The sequence below is a fragment of the Sorex fumeus genome, unplaced genomic scaffold (assembly GCF_029834395.1).
Source record: "Sorex fumeus unplaced genomic scaffold, SorFum_2.1 ptg000043l, whole genome shotgun sequence".
Lineage (NCBI taxonomy): Eukaryota > Metazoa > Chordata > Mammalia > Eulipotyphla > Soricidae > Sorex > Sorex fumeus.
The window spans coordinates 25,799,211-25,809,590 of NW_026606100.1; positions in this window are offsets into that span (position 1 = coordinate 25,799,211).

Here is a 10,380-nt window from a genome sequence, read left to right on the forward strand (position 1 = left end):
CAAATAACCATTTCTTTTCATGTCACTGTTTCGGAGATACTTGTTCTCCAGTATACCATGTACTTGTAAAGTTCTTTAAAGCATTCCACGAATAACTCTGGAGCAACCACTGTGTACAAGACACTTAAGTGGGTGTGTCTGAAGTGTGCTTGTCAGAGCAGTGAAAAGAAAAAGATCTTACATCTGTGAAACTTACAGCCCTACAGGGGAAGCAGATTGCCGAGTGAGTGAGATGTTTTCAGAGTGTGATCAGGGCAGGAGCAATAGATAGTGCAACAGGCTCTTGTCTTGGACATGGCTGACCCAGGTTCAATTCCCAGCATTTTAAATGATCTCCTGAGCACTGCCAGGAGTGATTCCTGAGTGCAGAACTGGGACCAAGCCCTGAGCACCACCGGGTGTGCCCCCAAAACAAAACAAAACAAAAAACAAAACACACCTAGGGTGTGTTGAGTGCTGTAAAGGAAGCAAACTGGATGGTAAAGGTCTTGGTATAAGGGGAGAAGTAGAATGATCGAAGACTTCTCTGAACAAATACTTAAGCTGAGGGGGCTGGAGGGATAGTGGAGCAGGAAGGGTACTTTTCTTGCAAGTAGCTAACCCAGGTTTGTTCCCAGTCACCCTTTATGGTCCCCTGAGCCTACCAGGAGTGATTCCCTAAGCACAGAGCCAGTAGTACCCACTGAACATTGCTGGATATGGGAAAAGAAAAGACCTGAGCTAAAATTTAAAAGATGGATTATTGATTAGATGAATTCAATCGAATAAAACAAACCTAACTACAGTTGTTTAGGAAAAATAGGGATAAGGAGGTTGTCTATATTCTCAATTGCATACCACACAACTCTAAGATAAAATGAAATCATACCTTGCCACTCAATGCTTCTTTTGCAAACCACAACACCCAAGAGGAGAGAGAAAACAAAAGGAAATGCCCTGCCACAGAGGTGGGGTGGGATGGGGGGGATGGGAGGGTGGGAGGGATACTGGGATCAGAGGTGGTGGAAAATGAGCACTTGTGGAGGGATGGGTATTTGGTCGTATAATTGAAATCCAAGCACAAAAATTTGTAAGTCTACAATTGTACCTCATGGTGTTTCACTAATAAAAATTAAATAAATAAATAAAATGAAATTATACCGATTGCTGCAACTTGGTGAAACTGTAGGATACCATGTGACGTAGGAGGACAGATACCAGGTTATATCACACATATGCGAAAGATAAAAGAAAAACACAAGGGGATAGACTGTGTCAAATGATAACAAGTCCTTGGGCCTGGATTATAGAAGTGAGGGAGATGTGGGAATAGGGAAACAAAGAAACTGAGAAACTGGTGGGGACACTCTGGTGGTGAGAGATAAGAAAGTGGTGTACATCGTAACCATAAATATTACACAATTGTAAGCAGGTGACCTAAACTTAAATAATAAAGGAATAAAATTTGACACAATAAATATAGTCCCCGTGACATATTCGACATGCCAAACACAGTAACAACAAAGTCTCCAATGGAGACGTTACTGGGCCCGCTCGAGCAAAAAAAATATAGTTTTTATTTGTAAATCTGGTTCAGTATTGAAATCTGTGGAGTTTTAGGTCTTCATTTTTTTCTCACCCATCTCCAAGCAGTTTTCTGTGTAACTCCTAACTTCTTAAACTTACGGGGTCACAACTGAATGTGGGGGATTATGAAACAGTAAAAGGTTTCAGAATGCACAATGACAACTAATTCAAAATCAGCTCTTAATGAATCTGAGGTGTTTGGGGAAGCAGTTAAGAAATGTAACTACATTTCTTAAGTGAAAAAGGAATCACAGGTGGAAAATGTTCAAGGATCTCTACTCTAGCTTACTGACTCGAAAACTTTAACATGCAGGAGAATCACCTAAAGAGTTTATTGAATTATAGATTGCAGTGCCCCTATTCTCAAAATTTCTGACTCACAGAATCTCGGATGGGGTCCAATAATTTTAAATCTATACAAGTCCCTCGGTGATCTGGAAGTACATTTATTTTTTTTTTTTGCTTTTGGGTCACACCTGGCATTGCACAGGGGTTACTCCTGGCTCATGCACTCAGGAATTACCCCTGGTGGTGCCCTAGGGAACCATATGGGATGCTGGGAATCGAACCCGGGTTGGCCGCATGCAAGGCAAATGCCCTACCCTCTGTGCTATTGCTCCAGCCCCTGGAAGTACATTTTGAGATACTCAGCTCTAGCCCCATAACAATTTTTATGGCAAGAAAATGCAAAAAAGGTACTGAAGCTCCCTTTTGGAAAAGCTCACATTTCAGAGACAAAAGTCTCTGTCACTGTCTCTGTCTCTCTGTCTCTGTCTCTCTCTCTGACTTTCTGTCTCTCCCTTTCCCCTTCCTCAAAAATTGCAAGTAAAACCTGTTCTACTTTTGAAAAGCGGGGAGGGGGAAATGCAGAAAGGGAAGGAGGAGGGAGGCAGAGGATAAAGTTGATAAAGTGCTTTTTTAAAAGCTTCATGGGGGCTGGAGTGATAGCACGGCGGGTAGGGTGTTCGCCTTACAAGCGGCCAACATGGCTGACCCGGGTTCGATTCCTCTGCCCCTCTCAGAGAGCCCAGCAAGCTACCGAGAGTATTCGATATGCAAATCGACGATCAACGGGAGGGCCTTTACCTTTACCTTTACCTTTTTAAAAGCTTCATATGGGGCCCAGGTGTGATTCAATGTTGTTACAACCTTGAGTTTTTCCCTAATTGCCCCCCTACCATTTATGGTTCCCTATGTCACAGTCACAGCTGGCTGCAGCCAGGTGTGTGTGTGTGTGTGTGTGTGTGTGTGTGTGTGTGTGTGTGTGTGTCCGTGCACCCGTCTGTATCTCTGCAACTAATGTGTGCAAACACCACAGCTTTAAAGTCATATGACCCCAGAGAGTATTAGAACGATGGAGGGACGGGAGGAAAGCAAAGGCAAATAAAAAAATCTAAGGAGTTTGTGCCCAGCAATTTCTATTTATATCCTATTGGCCAAGGTTATATCTTTCCTAGCTAGAAAGGAGTGTTGGACACTCCTGGTAGTTGAAATGGATGTGTTGTGCTCAAATAAAATCACTATTCTGTGGGTGAAGAAGGAAGCAAAGTATAATTGTAAAGGCTTCATGTTTTGAAAGATTACATAAGAAGGGGAGAGTAGTAACACATTGGATACCAGATCAGGTCATGGTAAAGGGTTCTGATTTTATTTGAAGTAAATAGCAGGATCAAAGAGATAGTATAGTGAATAGGGAGTTTGCTCTGCAGGTGGCCTACCCAGATTCAATCTCCAGCAATGCATATGATCCCCTGAGTCCCACCAGGAGTGATCCTTGAGCACAAAGTCAGGAGTAGGCCCTGAGCACCAACTGAAGGTGACCCAAAAGCAATAAAGTATAATAACATCATTATATCATTAAACTGAATAAAAATACTTTTCTGAGGCTAGAGAGATAGTACAGAGGTTAAAGCTCTTGCCTTGAATACTGCCTGTTGACCAAAGCAGCCTCCCTGATTCAATCAGGCACCAAGATGATGACTTTGGAGTACCACCACACATGGCCTAAAACCCCACACACAATAAGTAGTTTTTCTCTTTGATGTCTGAGAATATGTTAAAATTTGTTTATAGACATTTTAGTGCATAAATATGATTCTTTTGTATTTTTTTTAATGTTTGAGCACCCCAGTGGTGCTCAGGAATTACTCCTGTCTCTGCATTCAGGAGTCACTCCTGGCAGTACTTGGTGAAACATATGGGATGCCGGTAATTGAACCCAGGTTGGCAACATGCAAGACAAGTGTCCTACTCACTGTGCTATCCCTCCAGTCCCTAAAAAAGTGTGATACTTTTAAGTTCATATTTTTTCCTTTTTCTGGGTTTCCTTGGTTTCCTTGGTCTGTCTTTCCTCACCCACTTTATTTATCCCACTCACGTTATTCGCCCCACCCACGGTTTACCAATCAACTGTATCCTTTCATGACATTTTCAAAATGTGTATACACACACACACACATATGTGTGTGTGTGTGTGTGTGTGTGTATACACATATACATCACTGTCACGGTCCTCCCGTTGTTCATCGATTTGCTCGAGCGGGCCCAGTAACGTCTCCTTTGTGAGACTTGTTCCTGTGTTTGGCATATCAAATATGTCACAGGGAGCTTGCCAGGCTTTGCCGTGTGGGCGAGATACTCTCGGTAGCTTGCCGGGCTCTCCGAGAGGGGCGGAGGAATAGAACTCGGGTCGGCCATGTTGGCTGCGTGCAAGGCAAACGCCCTACTGCTGTGCTATAGCTCCAGCCCATTTATATACATAATTATGTTTATATAATCTGGTTTGTTTTATAAAATAGTACCATATTGCTTTTCTGTATGTTGCTTTTCTCCATCAAAAACATGAAAAACAGTGGGACTACTTCCACTGAATTAATGCCTCTAGCACCACCAGGAGTGATTCCTGTTCACAGAACTAGGAATAAACCCAGGTATGGTCCAACATGCCACCCACTGTGTCAAGAACCTAAGAAATGTTTAAATGGAACACATGTAAGATTTATGACATATTAGTGGATTATCCCTTTCATCATTGTGCAGCATCTGTCTTTATCCTGGATTTTCTTTGAAATTTATTTTGATGTAGACACTTTAACTTTCTCTGTAGTACTTTTTCTGATAAATATTTTTCATATTTTAAATGAGTTCGATTCCTCCACCCATCTCGGAGAGCCCGGCAAGCTACCGAGAGTATCTCACCCGCACGGCAGAGCCTGGCAAGCTACCCGTGACATATTCGATATGCCAAACACAGTAACAACAAAGGATTCAATGGAGACGTTACTGGGCCCGCTCGAGCAAATCGATGATCAACAGGAGGGCCTTTACCTTACCTTACCTTACCTTAATATTTTAGAATAATATTCACCTTTTATTGTATAGACTATATTTTTCTTTTAGTTGATCATTGGTTTGCACTATCACAAAACTACTACTCCCTCAACAAAGTTCCATTGTCATCCCACCACCTCAAAAAACTGTCTCTCATTTCTCCAAGCACCTGGAAGCCCTGTAGTTTTCTATGATTTTAGGAATTAGTCTAGGTTTGGTAGGCCAGTTTATTTGCTTTAGTTATTTGTATTCCACATATGAATGAAATTGGTCACTGAAATAAGTTATCCTCACATCTTGAGAAGTATCCAGAGGAGTTCAAAGTAGTTACCTCTTGGGAATGGAACTTGAGAGTGTGGAGGGATGTAGGATAAGACTGTTTTGTCCTTCCTCATGAAGCTTAGGTCACATTCATCCCAGTGCTCCCAAGTCACTCCCATTCCTCTGTTTATCTGTAAACTCTTCTCTGTGCTCTCCTCCCCAATCAGTTAATCACCTTTTCTCCCTAATCAGATTCTGTTAGCTTGTAAGATCAGATCCTTCTAAGGACACTGAACTTGTTTTGTAAGCAATGTCCTTTCTGTATGGACACAGGAAGACTATTAATATTATACTTTTTAACTTGGGAGTTGATTGACTCCAAATAATATTTACTCCTGGGCATCTGCTTTCTTGACTCAGTTGCCCTTAGTTCCTAGCACCCCAAAAGCAGGGTCCCGGTGAGGAACTGAATGGACCCAGGGCAAGCTGTGAGCTACCCTGGCATCGAAATGGGCCAGGCCAAAGCGCCACAATACTCAACTATAAGTTGAGGGCATAGTCATGTGCAAATGCTGTCGTGATCCAAAAGTAGGTAACGATGAGACTAGGACCCTGCTGGGGCTAGGAAGACTAACCTGGCCTGAGGACTGCGGAACGTATAATGAGATGTTTATATCTCTTACTGAGCTCACACAGAATGACATTGCTAGAAATATTAGAAGTAGATTTACTACAACTATTTAAGTAGATTACCAGCTGAGGAAAGAACACACCCTTGTTAGGATCCCACCCTTGAGTGGATCTCCTAGTAATCTGGAGTAATCTCTTTAGATGAGATTTTATCCTTGAGTTAATCTCCTGGAGGAGTGGTCTTACCTCTCTTTGTTGATTTGTTAATGTTCAACCCACCTTTGTGTCACCACCCTACGTGATTGCTATATAAACTAAGAATGTAAGCTCTGAGAGATCAGAGTCAGAAGTGAGAGAGCTCGGGCTCCAGAGATCGAGTCAGAGACAGAAAGAGAAAGGTTCCAGATTGGGGCCCAGGAGAGAAGGAGGCAAAGGAGAGACTGTAGTAAAGAGGATTGGAATAAACTACAATTAATATTCACCAGTCTGGCTCTCCGCTTCTTCCTTCGTCTGCCCTTGGCCAACAAGGATCCAGTTGTTGATCTGATCCAGGCCACACACAGTGGCTCAAAAGCACCGAACGCGGGCAGTGAGACAGAGCCATCCAGAGAGCCCGCAAACACACAACCTTCAGCGTGCTAAGATTTTGCAGAGGGAGTATAATAATGAACCATTGCTTATCATTATAAATCTTTTAGAAATATTTTACCTCAACAGTGATGCATGAATAAGTTTGATATACTTTCAACTTTTTTAAAACAATAATGATGAGATTCTTTGAGTGTTTCTTTCCCTACAGAAGACTGTGTGTAGCAAGAGCAAAGCACATAAAACTTTGAAATCAAAGTAATTTCTGTCATTACTCAATTCATTTTAGAGTTTATGAACATTTTAGAGATTATGAACCTGAGTCTCAGAGGAGGCACCAGTATAAGGCTGATCTCCTAGGCAGCAAGCAGCTAATCAAAACTAGAACCCAGGAGTTCCGACTTATAGTTCTGTGCATTAGTAGAATATGAGGTAGTCTTTGAAAGAAATCCTGGATGTTTTGTTATGAAACAATCAGACAAAACTAAGTCAACAAAGGACTTAGTTGTTGACTAATGGAGAATGTAAATTGCTTTCATTTGTGCAAAAACAAAAATTGGGGCATGGAGATTATTGTGTTGTGCATGGTTATAAAAAATCTGAATATCTTTAGAAGAGAGCACAAAAGAAAATAATGTTGCTTCTGGGAAGGCTCGGGATCAGAGGACGGAGGAAGACTTGCTAGTGAGTATATGTAGTCTTCGATTCTAAATGTTATGCCATTTGTATGTATTTGCTTTTTAAAATTGGCTTTTCACAAAGATGGTACCAAATGCAAAGATGGAAGCCCCTTCCCTCCCATAGATAAAGCCAGGATCAAAGCTCTAAATGCAAAAAAAAAAAAAAAAAAATAGCGATGCCAAAAAACCACAGCTCCAACAGCTCCAAGATTTGCACCTCACCTTCCTTTGACAGTTGAAGACTGCATAATCAAAGGCAACCCAGATATTCTTTGAAGATCATCCCCAAGAAACACAAGCCTGCCACTGTGCAACCATCAACTTCTCTCCGACTACTAAGCTATGAAGAAGATAGTTGACAATACTTCTGTGTTCATTGTAATTGTCAGGGTCAAAAAGAACTAGATGAAACAGGCTGGGAAGAAGTCCTGTGACATTGATGTGGCCAAGGCCACACCTTTATCAGATTTGATGGTAAGAAAGCATGTGTTCAGCTGGTTGCTGATTAGAATGCCTTGGATGCTGCCAAAAAATTAGATCATCAAAACTGAGTGGGACTCCTGGGAATTTATCCCAGAGAGGCAAAAAAGTATAGTCGAAGTGACATCTACACTTGTTTGTTCATTGCAGCACTCTTTACAATAGCCAGAATCTGGAAAAAACCTGAGTGCCCGAGAACAGACGACTGGTTAAAGAAACTTTGGTACATCTACACAATGGAGTACTATGCAGCTGTTAGAAAAGACAGAAATCATGAAATTTACATACAAGTGGTACTACATGGAAAGTATCATGTTAAGCGAAATGACTCAGAAAGAAAGGGATAGACATAGAAAGACTGCGTTCATTTGGAGAACATAAAGTAACAAAATAGGAGACTAACACTCAAGAATGGCCGAGATTAGTACCAGGAATTTTACTCCATGGCTTGGAGGCCAACCACACATGCTAGGGGAAAAGGGAGCTCAGATAGAGAAGGGAACACCAAATAAAGGTGTTGGGAGGATCCTCCTGGGATGGTAGAAGCATGCTGAAAGAAGACTATAGACCAAACATTATTGTCACCCATTGCCTCTTTTGCAAACCACAACACCCAATAAGAGAGAACAAAAGGGAATGCCCTGCCACAGAGGCAGGTTGGGATGGGAGGGATGGGGGGTGGGAGGGATACTGGGATCCGCCGTGGTGGGAAATGGGCACTGGTGGAGGGATGGGCATTTGATCATTGTATAATTGAAACTCAAGCACAAAAATTTATAAGTCTACAACTGTACCTCATATGTCTCACTATCAAAAAATTTTTTTAAAAATTTTTTAAAAAACTGAGTGGGACTAGCTGATTCTAAATACACTTTTTAAAAAACTTTAAAAAGTAAACAAATAGGGGTCAGCGATATCGCACAGTAGGTGCATGTGGCCTACCCAGCTTGGATCCTCAGTATCACACGTGATTCCCCACCCTCATCAAGAGTGATCCCTGCGCTCAGAGCCAGGAATAAGCCCTGAGCACTGCTGCGTGTACCAGGAGTATTGCCCCACTCCCACACCCCCAGTCCCAAAAAAATTTTTTTAAAGGAAGGAAATGAAATTTAGAAATAAAGTGAAAAATAAGCAGCAATTTTTTTTTGTTGCCGAAATCCAGTGAGTTCCAAAAGTTCTCCAGATATCCTCTTCTCGTGTCAAACCCATATCATATCTCCTGCTGCAGATACACTGGACTCTCTAGATCTCTTTACTCTGCTCATTATTTGGAAGCTCTATCTTCCCTAATTCGTCTTTGCTCCCAACATGCAAACTCCATGTTCATTCCAAAGCACGTCTTTTCCTTTGCCTTATTGGGTTTGGGGCCACACCTGCTGATGCTCAGGGACTACTCCTGGCTCTGCACTCAAGAATCACTCTTGGAAGTGCTCCGGGGATCCTAATGGGATGTCAGAAACCGAACCTCAGTCAAACACAGGCAAAGCGAGCGCCTTATGGGCTGTACTATCTCTCTGACCCCTAATTTTTTATTCTAATTTTTTCTTTTTTATATTTTTGACTACCATAATGCTAATGTCATTCAACTTATCCTTCACCACTGACCAGTTGTTGTGTCAGAGTTTGTTTTCATAAATCATTGTCCTTTCCCTTAGTTTCTTTATATGCTACATGAGTGAGATCATCTGCATTTGTCCTTTTCCCTCTGACTTATTTTGCTTAACACGACATCCTCTAGTTCCATCCACAATGTAGCAAAAGTTAGGGTTTCATTTTTTTTCTTATAACTAATATTTCCATCGTGTATATATACAGTAATTTATTTATCCACTCGTCTGTCTGGCATTTGGGTTGTTTCTAGATCCTCGCACAACATAGAAATTTACAACTTAAGTCACAGGTAAGCTATTTGTGTGTGCGTGTGTCTATTTATAAAATGAATGGACATAAAGTTCTTTTGTCATAGGAGACAAATCTAGAAAATATTAAGAATGGTTTCTGAATAAACATCTCCCAGTGAATAACATCTTCAAAGATGAAACCTGGGGAGACAAGCTACTTATTACACTGATGATAATAGTCCGTGACCCAATTTGCTGAAAGGGTTTTTAAACAGGCCCTGGATATTTAAGTTACTGCAAAGTCAAATTATTGTCATAAATTTGCTTAGTGCAAGAATTGCAATCTGAGGAGTTGGGTCGTATTTAAATGACATTGTGATGGTTTTGAGCTTTTAGCCTGATGTGTTCTCTCCTCTCTAGGGAGCCCTAGCAACTAGGAAAGATGAGGTTAGTCTCTCTCTCCCTCCGTTTCTGACCCCCCCCCCCCCCCCCCCCAATGTGTAGCTCAACTAGGCTCTATAAACTTCTGTTTCTCAGTTTTCCTTGTCTTGCGTTCAGCCTGCTCTCGGAGACATAAGCATTTTCTACAGATGAATTGTGGCTCACAGAGTTAGAGATCTTATTCAAATATATGGAGACATTGTGATGAATACAACCGATTCATGCAACATACGTTCACAGCAGTCTTTCGGGACGCAGGATTCTAAGTGAAAGGAAGAGGTGTTTCGTGATTTATTTTGTAATATGAGGTTAATCTACGGCCTCAGAAAAAGTGAAGATCATTGTCCTGGCTGACCAACCACTTCCACCAAACAGGTTAAAATAAGATTTAAATAAGATTAGATTCTTGCAATCACATCTCAACACGACCTTAACTGATGATGGAGCGTTTCCAGTTTTGCCATTTTCTTGATTTACAATCACAGATGGTTAATTACATCCAACATGGATTTGACAAGCGAGGTTAGGCAAGGTACTCTTAACTCGCTTCAATCTCTTGGGAT